Source organism: Epinephelus fuscoguttatus, linkage group LG3, assembly GCF_011397635.1.
Source record: "Epinephelus fuscoguttatus linkage group LG3, E.fuscoguttatus.final_Chr_v1".
Lineage (NCBI taxonomy): Eukaryota > Metazoa > Chordata > Actinopteri > Perciformes > Serranidae > Epinephelus > Epinephelus fuscoguttatus.
Genome location: NC_064754.1, coordinates 39506503 through 39527436, shown reverse-complemented (window position 1 = coordinate 39527436; position 20934 = coordinate 39506503). Strand labels below are relative to the sequence as shown.

The 20934-nt window shown below is 40.0% G+C and overlaps 1 protein-coding gene across 1 annotated transcript in view; it reads left to right on the top strand.

Moving 5' to 3' along the window:
* The window catches only part of ptprdb (protein tyrosine phosphatase receptor type Db), a 217975-nt gene that overhangs the window by 23565 nt on the left and 173476 nt on the right, over positions 1-20934 (top strand). Inside the window, exon 3 of the mRNA XM_049569619.1 lies at positions 19134-19159. The gene's annotated coding sequence lies outside the window, so the exon portion shown is untranslated. The remainder of the gene's footprint in view (positions 1-19133; positions 19160-20934) is intronic.

Below are 20934 nucleotides of genomic sequence, written 5' to 3'. Positions count from 1 at the left end.
CACGCAGGGACGTACATCACGGACTGGAGGTGAAGAGGGAAGGGTTGCTTTAAAGGGAGCAGGCAGGAGCTGATCAGTGTGTACAGCTCCAGAGAAAGCAGGTCCTTCCTGCTGTGTGACTGTAGCTAAATTCTTAATTTTAACATGGATTTTTGTCAAGTTTTTGCCTGGACGTGACTGAGTGAACACTGCCACTTCCTGTTTCAAATTAAAAGCCTTTTAGTGTTTTATACACAGTCCAGACAGTTTTGACTTTATGTTTCATGAAGAATGGAGAAAAATTACTCTTAAGTATGCTGTCTCAAATTGCATTTTAATTTTTTACAAATTTTTTTGTCAAATGACAATCACAAAAAACACAAACATACATTTCAAAATACAGTTAAAAGAAATACTGCCCATTGCTTATCACCGCTTTGTATGAACGTTCTATACCAAAGACTGTATATTCAGAAGGATGACACGTCTCCACTTCCTCCCACTGTACACAACTGAAGCCAAAATATCTCAGATACGTCTGCGCCATCTTGCACTGGCAACGTCATCTGGAGCCAGAATCTGCGCAATAGCGTAAATTGAGCTCCTGCCAGTGCACCCATCCAACCAATCCCGAATAGCGCCATTGATTGTGAGCACTCTGATGAGCACACACAGCTGTCAATCAAGATGTTAACCCCTTTTTTTATAGCATCAAATAACTAATTAAAACCAAACTTACCAGAAAAATGAACAATCAAACATACTTATAAGAATTACCAAAATTGGCAGAAAACTTTGAGTTTAACATGACGTGACATGAAGGGGGTGGGGTTTATGACCTATACTGCAGCCAGCCACCAGGGGGAGATCAAAATGTTTTGGCTTCATTTTTGGGGAGCTGTCACATTCTCCATCTTTATATATAGTTTGTGCTTTATACACAAAGTCAAAGTAAAGTTGTTGCGTACCTTAGAATCTCAGGTTGACTTTGAGGATGATTAAGAGTTAAAAAAAAAAAAGATTTTTTTTTTACAGTTAGTTTGATGTTCAGTTTCAGATTTATATATTAATTACTTTGAGCTGATTATTTATTTATTCAGGGCATAAATTACTTTGACTTAGAAATTCAATTCAACAATTATCCAGTTTCTAAAAAAGTCAGTGATTATTCACTGTCAATTTTGTTCCACAGGGAATGAGGGAATGATATCGGCCAAATAATCAGCTCTCCTCTTTCTCCTGTTCCAAATATTATATCAGCCTTTAATAATCCACCATTGGTAGACCTCTAACATGTTTATATCTCTCTCACATTCTCACACAGACACGCACACATATCAGTGTCCTTTGATAGAGAGATGATAACAATGCATGCTCTACAGTAAGTCCTGAGCCTCTGACAGTTACTCACACTCCAGGCTGAAACACTGCATCTCTCTGTGAGAGACGTATCAGCATTAGCATAACACTGTTAGAAATGCACTTCTATTTCGTATTCATGTATTACAATGTTCTGAAATTTCTACATATCTCAACTTTGATATTGAAAACAGGAAAAAAAACAGTCATAATCCATAAAGACCTGACATAGTGCACGACCATACAAGCACACAATTGTATAATGGCTCAAATTTAATTCTGCAATCATTGTATATTTGAATATCATTCTCCATGTCCTTGCAGGTACACTGTAGGGAACAAATGTTATTGTTTTTCTTTTCTTTTTCTGTATTTGTCTTTCTTACAGTGTGAAAGTCAAGTAAAAACTGTCTTTCATGTATGCATATAATTAAAAACATCTACTGAAAGACACCATCAAACCAAAGGGCACATTTGTGCATATTTAATGAGAGATGGAATTTTTGCATAATGTGGTGCTATGTATAAAAAAAGCATTTATATATATGCTAATTTTAGAAATGTTTAAGTTGAATTTGAATGTGAATAAGAGCTGAAGATGTTTTGTCTTGAAACCTGATCGTAGATAAGTTTTACCACAAACATTGACCTTCCCAAAATCCACCACCAGACTGAGCTGCGATGACAGTTTTGAAATCACACACATTACACATTTTTAATCAGTGCAGCTTAACACCTGCACTGGCAGCGAGGCGAAGACGACTGATCTGTCCAAGCAGCTTTCCTTAATGGAAGGAAATGTGAAGTGTTCTTACATTACATGTTGTATCTGTGTAGCTTTCATGTCTTTTTTAAAAATATCACATGCAGACATTCTTTCACGCTAATGAGAGGAAGTGTCCATCTGGCGGTCTGTATGTGTGTGTGTGTGTGTGTGTGTGTGTTTAAGTGTGTGTGTGTGTGTGTGTGTGTGTGTGTGTGTGTGTGTGTGTGTGTGTGTGTGTGTGCGCACGCGCACCAGTAGGGGTTTGTGACTAATGGGGTCATTATTGATGCTGAGTCAGGATTACCGCTGATTGCAATGGTTGGATACCGACCTAACGAGTGTACAAATACACACCTTGCACGTGCACGCACACACGCATATACACACTCTCTCCCTCTCTTCCTCACACACTCACACACACATACACACGCATTTTCATTTCTTTCAGGCTCTCATAGGTGCACTTATGCACATAAACCTCCCACCTCAGCTAATAAAACTTACTCACCCAGACATCCTTCTCTCAACCTCTCTAGACCTGCTTTTGCACACACGCACGCGCACTCACTCACTCACTCACTCACTTACCCACACACATACACACTTTGATGCACACCATGAACTCTAAATGACCAGACAGGTGGCAGGTGTTCAGTAACCAGTTACTTCCTTATTTTTGACAGTGCTACACGATGATCTATGCACGCTCACACACACACACACATCTAAAACGTGATAAAAAATACGCACACTGGTACATACAGTATACATTACACATTTACCAGGCAGAAAACGGATTGGTTTGAAACAGCTGTGAGAAAAATCCACTTCATTAAGTGTGCCCAGGCAAATATCCCGGGCTCAATGCAATGAGCTGTGTTCCAAGCATTACATCAGACAAAACTCCTGAAAAAAAAGAAACTAAGTCCAACTTAAAGAGAACGCGTTGACGTTATTTTTGTCTATCAAAAAAAAAGGGGTGACTGAATGTGATTTCTCTCAGACTTTAAAGGGAAACACCACCAATTTTATATGTAAAAGTCAGATTCATCTGGAGCATCAGTCCGGTCTGCTGTGGCTCTGGAAGAGCTTTGTCAAGAGGAAATAACCCTGATCATGTCATCTTACGCCACAGACTGGGCAGGCAGGTATGGTCTAACAAAAAGATGTTATTAGTTACATCATGGGAAATGTGGGACTCAGTATTTATGGAGCTTGCTCTATAGCTTCAGCCTCTGCTGCTTCAGTTTGGACCATTCTTGTTTTTAGCTAAGCCAGCGCCTTGGCTCTTGGAAAAGCAATGTCAGTCATCTGTTCACTACTTTTGTCCAGGCTGTAATATCTGAGCAGCTATTAGATGGACTGCCATGAAATTTTGTACAGACATTCACGTTGCTAGGATGCAGACCTTTGAATCCGTTTACTTCACCGAGTTTGTAACAGTGCTTTTTCCATTAGAATAAAAAATGACAGATGTGCTTTCAGACTACGGGTGGGACTAACACCAATGTCAATCTGCTGTCAAGCGGTGCTCCAGGACCAATTAGGAGGAATAACAACAATGCAATGCAACCACTTAAGATAAAATACATAGACACTGCTAGCACAGCTGTTCTAAACCAGCATGTCCTCTCAATATTACCATCAATATCTACATTGTAGTGTTCTTCTTTGCTTTACTCCATTCTTAAAAGCCCAGCACAACAGGAATGTTGGCATGGCTACACATCAGTGAGTACCTGAGATGACTTTAGATTCAGTCATACATGTCAGTTTCTAGTGATTGAGTTAGAATTGATGAGTTAGTTAGTTGATGAGTTAAAATTGTTGTGCAATATCTGACTTAAGACTGAAGATATAAACAGAGTACAGTGAGTTGACAATTGTGTCTGATATCAGGCGATCATTCATGTTCCCTGGAGGGTGAATCCTACTAACTTTGTTGATTTTTTTTAAATTTCTCTAGCATGATCATCAGGTCAGAGTTTTCACTTAAGCAGCAAAATATCTCTACAAGATGTTTTGGCAAACATTTCAAACATTAATGGCTCTCAGGAGATGTTTCTCTATTATATTGGTGATCCCCTGACCTTTCTTGTAGTGTCACCAAGAGGTTGATATTTGTAGCTCATAGTTCCCATCTATGTCTATGTAAATTTTAATTTTCCCAGTACTTTTGTGTATCTATGGAACAGTTTAACAATGAACATTACAGCCTCATACATCTGCTAGCAGGACTGTAGACTAGGTCTACACAATTTATCGTATAAATATAAAGATTTAAATGGATTAGCCTCGCTTTTTGATATAGCGTGGACACATTCAACTAATGTAGATATTTCCATCGCCATTTAAAAATCTCATTGTAATGACAACTATAAAGACTGTGATATTGCACTCAGGAATTTTTTGAGTTAGCTGAAAGAGAGTATCAGTAGAAAGCTTTTCTGATTCCTAAAGAAATTGTGGTGTGAGTGCTGGATATTGAAAAGCTGATGCTACACTAAATTGCTGGCTTAAAAAGAAGGTGAACAAGTTGGAATAATTGGAAAAGTGGGAACTGATTAATAAGTATGAATGTGATTGAAAAGTTGAAAAAAAAAACCCAATTATTTGTAAAGAATGTGTTTTTTTTTGTTTGTTTGTTTTGTTTTTTGAAAGCTGATGCTACACTGCATTGCTGTCTTTAAATGTTCAGTAATACTCATAATTAATGAATAACATTTACCATTTCAAAATTTGAATGGAGCTTCTAAATGAAAGTATGATTTAGTACATAATAGTTTAAAAGGCATAAAAATGCTTTATTTTTGAACGTTACGTCCAAATATTATAATGCAGAATTTCTTTCCCAGAAAATGTTGAAAAATTTTGAAAGTATAAAATGTATGAATTATATAAGGAGTAGCCAGCATGTCCTACTGAGCTTAAAGTGGATGTTTGATTGAAGTTTCTATATTTTAAAAAAATGTGGAAGAATAAGAAAAACAAAACACAAAACAAGGTGGAATAATAAAGATAAAGAATTTTTGGCATTAAAAGAACGAGTGTTCTGCATCCACAAGCTATTTGTTGTAGTTTAGCAGTACAGTGAAAGCAGCAGAAAGGCAAAAGTGTTTACACTTTGTATCAGTTTTCTTTTTTTATCACAAATGATATTATTATTGCAATATTCCACAACTTCATTGCATATGACATATCTTAATTTTTTTTCATATCAAGCAGCCCTACTGTAGATTTTTAAAATAATATTTTAACTAATCACCATTTTCCTGGAATCATTTGTGTGATCAACAGTATTTTATAAACAAAAAAATGATATTATCATTTCACAATGTCTCTGTTTAAAGCTTAGCAATGGCTGACCTTTGGCACTGTCTCTGAGGTGATTATGACTGCTCTCACCTTGGGAAAAACCAAGAGCTCAGTGAATCTCACGTGATTTGCTGGTGATCATAAGCACCTTCAGATAGGTGACGCACAGCTTTGAACATGGACTAAATGCCAGCTTCGTGATGATTACCCTGCCTCAGCATCATGAATAAACAAGCATTCACGTCAAGATTGTTCCCAACATTTACTGTAACACCATGATTAGACATTTACTTCTGTCTTTGTGCACACATGCGGTTGTGTCTGGTGTGTGTGTGTGTGTGTGTGTGTGTGTGTGGCCTCATTAAGTCCCTCCAAGGGGGTTGCCCTCTCCAGAGCATAACAACCACATACATTCTTGAACCCCGAGCTGATGATTATATCCAGTCTTGGTTCGATAAGTCGTTAGAGTAAACCACATGATTGACACATGGAATAATGATAAAGATTGAAACAGCATGTGAGTAATTATAAAATGTTTGGCTCCGGTGGTGTTGTACAATATGCCTATGCATTTATTCAGCTGTGTAGCATCTTTTGTGTGTGTTTGCTGTTGTTTCCAGGAGTGATACTCTTTAGCACATGAATTACACACTCAGACACTTTTATTCTCAATAACAACTCAGCAGTGTAGCCCCAGGTTTTAATCAAAGCATGAGTGGTATGTTGCGTGTGTATGTGTGTGTTTCCAGCCCTATGTGCGATGTGACAATGTTCATTGTTCCTGAAAGCTTCTGGTAGTTTCTAAATCAAGTCTTTTATGAAGTTCTGCTGCTCTGGGCAGACCATTAACATTTCATGTCACCCTGTCTCACTCTCTGTCTTACTCCTATGGGCATTAGGCAGAAGTTCCCTCTTTGAATATCCCTGCTGCAGTCTGCAAAAGCAAACCATGGTGGCCGTGCTTTGTTTATTGAGGTCTTAGATTTTTTTGTGTTTTAATGCCTCTATGCTCTACGATAGCCAGACTGGAGGCATTAAGGTTTCGGGTTGTTCGTCCATCTGTACATACATTAATCCATCCCATTCTTCTCAAGATATCCCAAGATCACTTTTAGGGGACTTCCACAAATTTGGCAAAATGTCCACTTGGACTCATGGATTAACTGATTAGAGTTTGTTGGTCAGATGTTAAAGGTCAAGGCGACCTCGCATTTGTCTCATTCTTGTGAACGCAATAACTCAAAAAGAAGAAGGCCTTAAAGGAATTTTCTCAAATTTGGCACAGACATCCACTTGGATGCAAGGATGAAGTGATTCAACTTTGATGGTCAAAGTTTAAAGATCAAGGTCATTTTGACCTCACACAACATGTTTGTGGCCATAATTCAAGAATTTATCCACTCAAATGTCCCATGAATGTCTAATAGGATAAAGTGATTAAGTGACGACATGTTATATCCAAAAGGTCAAAGGTCAGCTTCACTGTGACATCATAATGTTCTGCAAAAACACTTTTCAGGCCATTAGTCAACACCATATCTCAGGAACAGAAGATACTTGGTCAGACACTGAATCTTTGGTGTCCACCTTGAAACTGTGCTGATTGTAAAGATCTTCTGTGCTGCCAGGGGGAAGATGTGTGTGTGTGAAGCATCCACATTTTAGATTATGTCACTTCTTTGCATCAACATGTGAAGCAGCATTAACTGTCATGGCTACATGTGACTCTGGACAGACATGGATATAAACTCTAACTATAACTTGACTAGTTTGCAGATAAAACCGTGAACCAGTAATTCTGTTTTTTTTTTTTTGTTTTTTTTTGCTCTATTTAATTTTTTTAAGTTTCAAAAGTTGGCAAAAAAGCTGTTAACCTTGATTCTGAGCTCAACCTTTTGCACATGAACTTTATATTCTAGTTTAAACCTTCATTTTGACAAAGTGGTTTTCATAATGGAGGAACTGATTTTTAAAAAAAATCTGAGTAGAGCCGTAGGGGGAAAATTTTCTCATAAGTTTCATCACTTTGCCAGACTTAACAGTCTCTTTCTCTTGCTATGTCCTCACTCTCTTAACATTCACCACTCACTTGTCAGTTCTGAAGCGCAGCTTGCCTTAAGTATCTGGATTCAGCGTGTAAGCTCATCTCATTATCCCCGTTTGTGCGTGGACGCACCCGTGTGTGTTTGTGTGCGCTTCATGTATGAGTGTATAACTGACTGTGAGAGTGTGAGTGAGTGATGGGTGTGTAAGCCCCCCTCTCTTGCGCTCTGTTTGAAATAAAGCGACAGATAATCGCAGGGCTCTGGCGAAGCGAGCTCATCTGAGCGCCAATCGATACGAGTGCCATAGCTTCAAAGCAACCCTTCAAAGAGGAGAGAAATAGCCATATGCTCTACGTGCTCTGTGTGTGTGTGTGCGTGCATGTGTGTGTGTGTGAGAGAGGGATGGCGAAAGAGCCAGAGCGAATGTGTGGGGAAAGAGAGAGAGATAGAGAGATTGCAAGTGAGAGCACAAAAGGAGGAGAGCAAGAGAGTCAGGGAGTCTCTCTGTGCAGATGAAAACAGTTTTCATTTGGTAGCAAACATTATCATATCACAGTTGACATGTGAAGTGCTTGTGATGCAACTGATGTCGCTATTTAAATTGGACAAAATCATTGTTTCGTTAGCTGGTAATCTCCTGATATTATGGCTCTGTCATCTTTTATTCAGCAAACCGGCAGCAGCTGTGGCCTTTGTTGAGAAAATGGGCTGGGAGGAGACACACACACACACACACATATACTCTGTCTCACACACATCCACACTGTCAGAGGGAGTTTAAAGAGCGGGAGATAGTATGTGTGTGGTGTGAGTGAGGCACAGAATAGACTATACAGCGTACGGAGAGACAGTGGGAACCGAATGCGTGCAGGAAGGAAAGGAGCGCGAGGATGGGGGGAATGACAGAGTGAGAAAGGGAGAAGGAGGTGTATGGAGATGTGTTTGTATGTGAGACTAAGAGAGGGAGAGAGTTCCCCGAAAACATGCTGTGTTTAGCAGTGCCATCTCACCTTTCTCAAAGTGAAAATGAGAATGTATTTTTGACTCGTCTGTGTAAAAAAAAAACAAAAAAAACTTGTCTTGAAGTTTGCACATGAGTGTGATAGAATATATGTTTCTGCGTGCGTGCAAATGTGTAATTGTATATAGTGTGTGTGCATGCATGTTGTAAGGAAGAGAGTGCACGTGCGTGTGTGTCAGCATATTTAATTAGCTGAGACGAGCAGGTGTGAAACAGTAATTAATGACACAACTGACTGACTTCATTATGTCCACTTCTGGCGCCGGCTGAGGAAAGACACATGCAAACATACTTTACATTTGCAGCATGAGTCTGTATGTACCACTGATGCACGGGTGTAACGGCCGCACATCTGTATTGGTCGATATTCATTTTATTGATTGGCAAATAAGATGGCATTTGGCACCATCTCGAGACTTCCAGCATCATTTGGGATGAACAGCTCAATAATTTGAGATGCAGCTCAGTTTTTCTAGTCATATATTTGTAATAAACATTTTGTGTTGGTTAGGTGCCTATTCAAATTTCAAATGTTTAGAATCTATAAGAGCTTAATAGAAGTATATGATAGCCATTCCCATGCTCATTTATGTCTTATACACTGATCAGCCAAAACATTTAAATCACTGACATGTGAAGTAAATAGCATTGGTCATCTTGTTACAATGCAATGCTCTACTGGGAAACCTAGCATTCATGTGGATGCCACTTGAAACGCACCACCCACCCAAACACCACTGGGGACCAAGCAAACCCCCTCATGACAACATCACTCCCCAATGGCAGTGGCCCCCCCAGCAGGACAATGCGCCATGCCTCACCGCAAAAACTGCTCAGGAATAACCCAGAGGAACATGACAAAGAGATTAAGGCCTCGACCCGGCCTGCAAATTCCCCAGATCCAAATCTGATTGAGCATCCTTGGGACATACTGGTACGTCATCTCGCAACCCACAGGACTTGGAGGATCTGCCATGAAGACCCTGGTGCCAGACACCACGGGGCATCCCCAGACTTCTTGTGTCCATACCTTGACGTGTCAGAGCTATGTCCAATCCGTAGAGGCCCCACAGTGAATGGGCAGTATGTCTGGGGTATTGGCACTTTCCTCAGATGATCAGTGGGATTGGGAACTAGGGAATTTGGGGGCCACATCGATGCCTTGAGCTCTTTGTCACGTTCCTTGGACCATTCCTGAGCAGTTTTTGCGGTGTGGCATGATGCATTGTCCTGCTGGGGGAGCCACTGCCATCTGGGAGTGTTGCTGCCATGAGGGGGTTTGCTTGGTCTGCAACAGTGTTTGGGTGAGTTGAGCGTGTCAAGTAGCATCCACATATATGCTGGGACCCAAGGCTTCCCAGCAGAACACTGCAGTGTAACAAGATAATCAGTGTTATTCATTTCACCTGTCAGTGGTTTTAATGTTTTGGCTGATCGGTGTAAGTTGTTGCAGCAGTTTCTTGGGTTGATACCATTTGTTACACAGTATGGATGCTAAATTTAAGCATGTTTAATGATAAAAATGGTTAAAAAAAAAAAAAGTCCCTTCAAATGACCACATTAAGACACCATGGCTTTGAGGAATACCATTGAAAAATCCATGCTGTGATTTGGTATTAAAAACTTCAGATATTTTGTGATTTCTGTAAGAATTGCAATTTTTAGCATTTGGATGGCGAGCACTCCTGTTCTGGAAACTGCTGAGAAACACCCTTATTGTCAATATTCCTATGAAAGGCAAGCACCCTCTGACTGCCCAGGGTTTCTAGTTTGTGGCTTTAAAGTTTCACGAGCCTACGATTATCCTAGAGGTCACTATAGGTTTTTTTATGCAGTGATGTCTGTTTCAGAAAAGAATGTTCTCATTACAATGAAATGGCTGCTATGGGGCCTAACATCATCAAATGTGGATAAAATTGGGCTCTTTGAATTCTCAAGAGTCACAGCTATCCAGTCAGCCCAATTTATGCAATTCCAACACTGTTTAGGAAACCCAGTATGTAGAAATATTCAAATACAACAGGCTAAAATAGCACATTTGTATTGCTTGGAAGATAGTAGCACAGTTTGTGATCAAACCTGCATAGGAGTAGCATACAGTGAGAATGTCTGTTAAGGGGAGACTTATGGGTACCCACAGAATCCATTTTTATGTAAATATCTTGAGGTGAGAGGTCAAGGACCTGTGTGAAAATGGCCATGCTAATTTTCCCTCACCAAAATTCAATCTAAAATGTGAGCGTTATTTAGCCCCCTTCCTGAGAAATTAGCATAACATGGTTCCTACCAGTGGATTCCTAAGATCTTCTAGTTTCATATGATACCAGTATCATGTAGCTTCCAAACTCAGCCCTTTAAACAAATAACTGCCTCAAAAGCCTTTTTACTAAATATAATATATATAACAATTCATTCTCTAAGAATGTTTTTATATTGCTGTGTAAACATCAACACATTTCTGTTTCAACTGTATTTATTAAAATGTCCTGACAAAAACTGTTTTACAAGATTACATTGAACACATCGTTATAATTTAACTTCACCCAATATTCATTTTTACTCAATAGAGCTTGAATGCATCATACCGTACAGTAACTCAGTGCAACCTCCGTCAGCAGTTAGTTGCAGACGCTGGCTGCTTAGAACTAACATTGACTACTTCTCCTCCTGCTGGTCCAGGGGAAATCAGGAAAACAACCACAATTGAGACATCAATAGTGAGTTTACTGTGCCCTTTCATTCTAAATGCATCCAGTAGAAGATCTCTGTCCATCCCAAACACGTTTCCTTTTGTCCCTGGGACAATGGCTACTACAAGCCATCTCTCACGCAGTGGTGAGATCACAGAGCCCATTTGCCAGACAAACATTGTATTTATCTTGTACCTGCTCATTAATATGAGTTTGTGGCTGTTAGCCCTGCTTTTTAGAAAAAAACTGACATCATACAACAGAAAAAAATCGACCACTGCCATCAGTGAATGCCATCTTATCTGCTGATAGGCTGATAGCAGTCAACAAGGAGAATATCTGCCGATATTGATGTTCATCCAACAAATCAGTGTTGATATCAGAAGGAGAAGAGCAAGTTAACATTAGCTGTTAGCTAGTCTGAGTGGGTGGAAGTTCGCTGCAAAGATCAGCCTCTCATTGGGCGGAACGAGCCACCCGCTGAAGTCCCGCCCTACCACCTCCGGTTGCAGTTTTCAGCACGTCCTTTACTAACTTTTGCGGTGTTTGATCTTGCAGGGATGTAGCCATTTTTCTGCCATGGTTCACGTCCTGTAGGCGATATTTTTGTGGGCGTGTTACACCAAAACCTGTTTCCCCCCGGCAATATTTTTGCAAGCGCACCATTGCTGTGGCACCGCCAAGAACGATTGTGATTGGCTGAAAGAAATACAAGCAGCCGGGGCGTTTTTTTCTCCAATCTTAAAGTGAGAGTCGGCCCAGGCAGACCTTTCTTTTCTTGAGAAAGGTCTGGTGAGCGAGACTAGCTGTTAGCAGGCGGTAGCTGGAGCTCAATCATGGATGTATTAAGAGAACTGAATACAGCATTGGCAGTGGGGTCCTGTTCATTCCCATGAAAGTTGCTCAGTGGCCGTTGAAGCCAAAATGGTTTAACTGCCGTGTTTAAAATTACCTGGATGATTTTTGCAACTACAGCCGCACTGTGTGGCCCATAGGGCATTCACACTAGAGAGTTACAGGAGCCGAGCGCGGCCGAGCCGAACATCTGCTGCAGTTGCAATGCTGTAACATCTGCAGCTAACTACTGGTATAGCACTTGCTAACTTGAAAAATTTAATCTTGTGACTCCTCTAGACTTTCTCCCCATTTCCTACTCTCTGTCAGTGTTGAATATCCTCTTTGTGAAACAAATCATTGTTGTGACACTAAAAAAATTGTATCCACTGATTTACAGACGTCACTTTCCCATTGTAAGTCAAAGGGAAAAAGCCTTTACGTGCTGCAGGGTGTCATGTAACGGATCCTGGAAATTGCAGTACCATTGTTTAGCCACTATGAAAATTAGTGTGAAAGCCTGGTGCACTTCCTGGGGACCTGAACTCAGTGGTGACAAAAGTTTGATGTAAAAGTGAGTTGCATGATGCATTCAAAGTCTATTCAGTAAAAATGAGTATTCGGCAAAAGTAAATTATAACGTTCTCATGATATATTATAAATGTAATCTTGTAAAATTCAGTTTTTGACAAGAACCTTGAATAAATTCAGTTGTTTTAGGAAGAAATTTGTTTCTATTTTTTTGCAGCAATACAAAATAGGTATTAGAGAGGGAATGATGGTGTATATAGTAATAAGGTTTATGAAGCAGTTTTAAAAAAAAAAATATGTGAAAGAGGGTTATTTTAAAGGTTTCGTAAATGTGTATGAATGAATTTTTCCTCATTTAAAGGTAGCGTAATGAAGCGCTGAATGACTTTTAAACTGATAAGTTATTCTTTTATAATGAAGATTTCTTTGTTTCCTTGGAACAAAGAGTAGAATAAATTACAACAAAAACAAAACAAACAACAACAAAAACATAGGTATCAGCTATTGGCCAAATTGTTACTTTGAACATCAGTAATGGGGCGACACGGTGGTGTGGTGGTTAGCACTCTCGCCTCACAGCAAGAGGGTTGCCGGTTCGATCCTGGGCATGGGAGCCCTTCTGTGCGGAGTTTGCATGTTCTCCCCGTGTCAGCGTGGGTTCTCTCCGGGCGCTCCGGCTTCCTCCCACAGTCCAAAGACATGCAGATTGGGGACTAGTTTAATTGGTGACTCTAAATTGTCCATAGGTGTGAATGTGAGTGTGAATGGTTGTTTGTCTCTATGTGTCAGCCCTGTGATAGTCTGGCGACCTGTCCAGGGTGTACCCTGCCTCTCGCCCGATGTCAGCTGGGATAGGCTCCACCCCCCACGCGACCCTCAAGAGGATGAAGCGGTTAGAAGATGAATGAATGAATGAACATCGGTAATGGCCCAGAATTTCACAGTGGGTGCATCGCTAGTATGTACCTTTGTGTGTGTGAGAGAGAGAGATAGAGGGTATGTTTCACACGCTTTACTACAAAATAGTAGAGCGACAGCGGTGAGTAGAGTGAGTGGACACAATCATCACACACACCGCTGTTCGGCCACTCAAACACTCATTTAGTTTGCAAATGGACTCATTACTAATGAATCACAAGCTGCTTTAGAGCAGGCTGAGCACACAGTAATGGTTTGGCCATCCTCCAGAATGCACACACTACAACCCTCACACACACACACACACACACACACACACACACTGACAGAGATTGAGAGCGAGTGTCCAAAAGCCCCAATTACCTTCACATCCAATGTAAGAGAACAACCTAGAGAGCTAATTACAAGTCCCACACATGTAGATAGGAAAACACACACACACACACACACACACACACACACACACACACACACACACACACACACTCAGGCAGAAAATATGTCACTAGTAATAGCATTCTTCTTGTTTTTGTCTGTGATTGTTAGTGTTTACAACAAGCTCATTATGGGAAATATGGCCGTGTCGTCGTATTATTACCATAAGTCATGATTACAACCCTCGAGCCCAGCCGTCTTTATTGAATCGTCAATAAGGCCGTGTAATTGAGTAATTCCAGTTTTAGCCAGATTGATTTACACTTCAGTCCTCTGACGGGGGTTGAATGAGATCAAATGATATTAGATGCCTCCAAATGTGCCATCTTGTCATTTAGTAAGTGGAATAAATATGTTTTTTATTTATCATTCAAGTACTATCAATCTTCTTCCTCATGGTGGTGTGCCAAGACATAAATAGTGCTGATTCTCTGTCTCTCTGGTGAGTGAGTGAGATGGCACTGATTGGACGAAGTAATTGGACCTAATGAATATGTCAACTGCCTGTTTCTTTCTCTCTCCATTAAACACAACTGGATTAGATTTACTGTGCTTACTCTAACAACTTAAAGACTCCATCAGTAGGCTACTTTCTACATGCGCGCACTCTCTCACACACACACACACACACACATACACATACATTGACACACAGATTGGCTTAGCTCAGTAGATCAATGGCCTCTTGGTCAATGTCTCCTTCGGGAGGGTAATCTATCTGCTCCTCACTAATGAAACACTCTGATCGCTGTGTGTGTGTGTGTGTGTGTGTGTGTGTGTGTGTGTGTGTGTGTGTGTGTTTAAAAGTCCTTGTGCATTCATGGGTATCAGATTGTGTCTGGTGTATATGAATATGGTGACATGTTGTTTGTTCTTAAGTTAATTACAGGCTTTATGTAAGCCAAACATGTACACACCACAGATAACTGTATGGATGTTATCTTGGCAAATCTTATTATACAAAATCATGTCAAATGCTGAAATAACAGCTTTAGGTAGTATTAAGATTCTCTCTGACTCCCCTAAACTCTCATTTAGCTGCAACTTTTTAAAAACTTTATCAACACTTTCTATTTTTAACACACTGTTTTCTCTCAGCACCTTTTTTCAAAATAGTTTTACCAAAGTATCTTTATTCTTAGGACCGAATTTTATTTGACAAGTGAGAAACTTGCTGTTGTTGTCTCTCTTTGGTGTCAAAGAATGTTTGGTTCATACCTCAGTTTAGGTATCATGGTTCAGTGTGAGTTTGGTACAGCATTAAAAAAAAACAAAAAAACAAATGCATTGTGTTTCTCACAGTATTACAAATGTCAGACACAGACAAAATCTTCCTGCTGGGCACTGAGGTAACATTTAACCCACAAGCCACTGGCAACTTTGGTACAGTATTTCCATTACAAAAATAAGGATCATGAAACTATGAAAATGAAACTGAAAATACTAAAATACACAGAACCATTATTTAAAAAAAAAAAAAAAAAAAAAGCACAGTAGTAGGAGTGTTTCATTTCGTTTCACCTTGGCTATTTAAACATTCAAAGCACTCAAACATTTATCATCTCAGTCATCTGCACATCTGGGTGATGCAGTAGTATTTGCAATAGCAGACCAGGAACCTGCAGCTGTGCCTCCCACTCTTGTTGTACTAACCTCAGGACATGTTGCTAACAGCGTTTATTTAATTGTAAAATTAGAGTTTGCTTTCGTGCTTTGTTTTGGCTTGATGGTTTTCAATATGGCGGCTGGCTCACAGCCTTTCTCATTTTATAGCTAAACACTGAAATATGTTCCTGGAAACGTTTGAGGTGAGAAATAGGCAATGCTTTAACAGAATCTTGCTTTATATTTGATCAGCGCTACCTAGTTTGACACGTTGCGTTAGAGGGTCTTTAGCTCTGATTGGTTGTTTTCCCTCAGGTGTGGTGCATTCTTTCAAATGTCATTAGATGAACTACAGGGGGGAGGAACAGGATCTGTTGTATGTAATACTGTGTGGATGCAGTGACAGTTTCAGCAAACATGAAAAGTTATTTTTGTAAATGATAGCAATCGTAGCTTTAAGGTAGCATACTAAAATTAATAAGCACTTTGATTCTTTCCCCCTTTCGTGTCCTCTCCGTTGTTCATATAAAAAGTGACAGGTAAAGTTGTGTAAAGAACAAAAAAAGTGAGACAGAGAGAGTTCAGACCCTGGCAGCTTCCTCACCTGTGCACAGCAGGCCAGCCACAGTTTAAAATGGGTGTGAATTTTGGTTTTAGAAAGTAACCAAAATAGTTTGACACCACTTTATCTGACATTGAGAACATGGTGGGGGGTGGGGAATTTTAGAAAGCTATTCGACCATCCGACAAGCACTTCTGACAGAGCAAACTGGCAGCTTAAGGGTGTTTGCATCATCCAAAGCCGCATGTATTACAGCCAGGGGAGCGTAGCAGTGTGAAGTACAGTAGGTCACTGGTTGGCAAGAGAAGACAGAAAGGAACAACACCCAACAAACCAGTACGATCTCCCCACTTCCTGCTCCGCACTACTGGGGTCTGATAAAGTCTGGAGCTGCAGAGGGAAGGGAGGAGAGGAATAAATATTGTACAAGTTCCAGAGACTCAGCAAATCCATGAGGGCTATTTCTAGAATTTTTTTTCTCTTTGTTTATTTAAACTCTGCAAGTTCTCCTTAAACAGCCTCCTCAAACGCAGATTTAAGAGCAGCCTCTTTTATGATTTGTTTTCGAATGATGCAACTGTCAAATGGTATTCAGCGCAGCAGAAACTGCCTCACTTTGCTTCCTCGTGTAGATCCACTTCACATTCTCAGTCAAAGCTGTCAAAACCCACCTGCGCTGGAAAATTAGAATCATGATCATTTCATGTATTTTTATTTGAGAATAAATTAGTGATCTCACAGCCTGGTTGTAATTTAGTGATGATTTTCTGAAATTAATCTCCAAACTGAGCTCACGTCATTTGCATTTGTTGCATTTGATTGTGTGACTACTGTAATTTCACACCTTCCCATCAGAGAATGTTGAATTTATTTTTGGGGAGTCTAAATCTGTGGACAGTGGTGGGGAGGGTAAACAAAAACAGTACTCAAGTAAAAGTATTGTCTCATAACAATAAGAGTAAGAAAGTATCTCAGAAAAAAAACTACTCAAGTGGTGAGTAACTTCATTAGCTGTGATTAATTGCATCAGTATAATAAATGCAAATAGGTCCTGAACGGGTAATAAGAAATGTTAAGCGCACATTAAAGTGCCATATCCAGAACCAAAATATGTGTTGTCTATGCTGAATTCTTGAGGGTTGAGATGTTTTGGGCAGACAAAGTAGGCGGTGCATAATATGACTGTTGTTTCTTGTCATTTCAAAGACAAGCGGATGCTGAACCAGATATGTCAACCCATTTGCCAGAAAAAATATTGGCACTGTTTCTTTCTGCAAACCATGGATATGTTACATTTGTATGTTTTTATGTAGAGGATACGGTGAGACTTTATGTTTCAACAACACTGTGGTTAACATTCTGTTGGTTATGGTTAGGAAGAAATAAGATTTGGTTTTAAAATACCTTGTTTTGGTGGCACAATCCCAGTAGGCAATGCAGTGAAGTGACTGTAAAAAAAGCATTTCATGATACTATCCCAACAACAAACCCAGCACTGTCTTGGTAAAAAAAAAAAACAACCGCACTTTGTGGCACTACGCCAGGTAGGTAGGTAGGTAGGTAGATACTTTATTAATCCCGAAGGAAACTGCATTTTCAGCTGCTCATACATAAACATAAAAACACAAATCATACACACAGTGCATAATGCAAGGATGTCTTAATAAAAATCAGCTGCTTTTCGTGGCACTTTCACAACAGGAGACGCAGCTATGCCTCCGTAAAAAAACAAACAAAGAAACAGAAATGCATTTTATGTCACTAACCTGGCAGGAAACACAGCAATGTCTTCGTCAAAAACAACCGCTTTTCCCGGCACAACCCTAGCTGGTAATACAGTGACGTCTCGGCAAGAAACAACCACTTCTTGTCGCACAATCCCAGCAGGAATTGCAGCGATGTCTCTGTAAAAAATGTCTTGGTAAAAAAAACAACCACTTTCTGTGTCAGTACCCCAGCTGGAAATGCAGCGACGTCTTCATAAAAATCTTCTCCTTTTGATGGCACTTCCCTGGCAGGAAACACAGCAATGTCTTGGTCAAAAACAACCGCTTTTTGTGGCACAACCCCAGCTGGAAATGAAAGGATGTCCTGATAAGACACAATTCATTTTTGTGGCGCTATCCCCAGTGGGAACAACGCGATGAGTCACTTATAAACAACCACATTTGGTGGCCAGAAAGCCGCTGGAAATGCAGCAGTGATTAACTACAAAACAATCTGATTTGTTGGTTGTTGGTCTCGAACAGTGGTCTGCAGCTTGGCAGGTGTCACACCAACCACTGTCCCCACCACCTCCTGATGACAGAGTCAGCTCACGTACTACATCACTTTAGAAATGTTGATATGATACATAAGAAACACGCAGATGTAACATAACTAGTTTGCAGAAAAGTTCAATGCCAACATTTTCTTATGACGACTGGACTGGGGGTGTGCATGTGCCTCTTCTAAGCGAGACGGAGGCGTTTCTTTTTCTGCCATGTTCTTTAACTGTGGTCAATTGAAGGGGGGTTGTGGAGTGGGCAGGGCAACTCCTCTGTTCCATCTGCCTTGCTATGGTTGGCTAGTAGTGTAAAGTAAGAGTTAAAAGTATTTGGCAAAACAACTCGGGCTACTCTTAGAAGTACATTTTATTTTTTAAAAAAAAATACTCAAGTACATGTAATGGAGTAGATGTAATACATTACTACCCACCTGGTCTTCGGAGGAATGCTTGGCAATTATATTTTAGGAATTTGAATCTGTGTAATCGCTGAACAGTTTGTGGAACAAAGAGATGCCTACAGCCTGTACAGTGATAAAGTGATACTTCTGTGAGCAAAGAGGGAAAGACATTGCAGATAAATGCACAACAGGCCTGCTTGTAAGATGAAATCCACTCTAGCACTTTGAAATCTCTCTTGTTTTACCTCACACATTTCTCCTGTGAAGTGTCTTGGAAAGTTGTTGTTCTGCAACTGTACCCTATGGTAATCTAATTTCAATCTTCCCCCCCCCCCCCCCTCTCTTTCCCTCTCGTTCTTCCCTCTCTCCTCTATCTCTCCCCCTTTTTTGCTCCTTCTCCTTGCAGTTTGACGTGTTGAAGTGCTTCTTAAGGTAAGAGAGAGTCTCATTTTGTGTTTTCCTTCTCTTGTACTTTCTTCCTCTGATTTTCAACCCATAAAACACAGCACGCCATCAGCACTTGGCACAGTGTGTGTATCACGAAACAATCTGCGTCCTCAAAATTTATTTGGCTCAGGATCCTGCTCGCTGAAACACAATATCATTGTGTTAAGATAACAAAGAGACACTCTGGGTAACACTCCCACTGCACTCCCCGGGTAAAGCCATGATCAGAAATGCACAGAATCTGCAGCCAGTAGGACGCTAATATAGAGATTATACAGCATGTGTGATACATTTACAGCCTTCCATTAGCTAATAAATGCTTTTAATCAATAGAATATATCATAAGCGCTGTGTAGTCATTCTGTGCAGTACACACAAAGAGTAATAATATACAGTAAATCCTATTCCAAGCTGTCTTGCAACTGAATCTGCCTGTCACAAGCTGTTAGTCATAACTGGGTCTGTCTGCAAAAAAACCCTGCCTTATAGTTTTTTAAAAGGCAAGGCCACTGTTATTGTTTATTTATGGATTTCAGGTTTCAGCCTTAGTATATCTCAAACTTATTACTTCCAGACTGGGTTGCTCTGTAATAATATCAACAGACTCACAATACTTCTCAAAAGAAAATTAAATGTGTAACAGTGCCATACAACTGGGCCTGACCCTGTGGTTGGGCATACATGGTGTGTGTGTCTGTGTGTGTGTGTGTGTGTGTGTGTGTGTAATGTCACTGTATGGTTTCATTTTAGGGCTCAGTGGTTGAGTTTATCTAAGATGCTGTAATATTTGTAATATTTTGTAATATTTTCTCTATGGATCCTCAGAATACAGTAGCGCTACAATTCAAGATCGTGTATAGCTTCTTCATATGATTGTAGTTGACAAATATGAAAAAAATATATTGTAGTTAGTTGATAAAATAATAATTTTGAAAAAAATCAAAAATAATTTTTGATAAAATAAAATAAAGTTGATATAAAGTTTTTAAATGCTCTACACAGCCATGATATATGGAGCCCCAAAACTGACATAGTAGAAGGCAAGTCAAAAATATATTTGCATATAAGGGATGGGGGGGAAAGCCGATACAGCACAGTATCGCGATATTTTGCGTGGCGATATTGTATCAATACAGGGACGCCAAGTATCTATCTTTTAAACATTATTAATGTTTGCAAATACTTACATTAATACAACTAATGGCACAAGACTAATAAAATCAATTGCCTTTTCGGTCCACTAGATAGTGCTGATGTGTTTCTCCTACTGAGATCAGCAGAGGTCTCAGTCGGCTGCATTTGGCGGGAACTTCACCGAAACAAAGATGGAAGTACTGGAGAAAGAAATCAGAAATGCGCCGTTAGCATTTAAATCAAACGTCTGGACTTATTCTGGATTTGTTTCCACAGAAGGAAAGGAGGATTTGGGTATGACACATGTTCTTTGCAAGCAGTGTCATAAGAGAATAAAATACTCTATGGGAGTACTACGAACATGAGGGCTCACCTCACACTCCACCGTCCAGAGATAGCATTAGCCACTGATGGCCTAGCAATCGCTAAACCCGCTCCGCAAATCTATCATCCAACTCTGAGAGAGCTAAGAAAATAATCAAGTCCATCGCCTACTTCATGAGCAAATATCTGCGTCTGTACAGCGCTATTGAACACAAAGGCTTTTGTTACATGCTAAAAACACTGGAACCTAGGTATGTGACTTCGTCACAACATTTTTGCGCTGATGATGAACAGACTGAAAA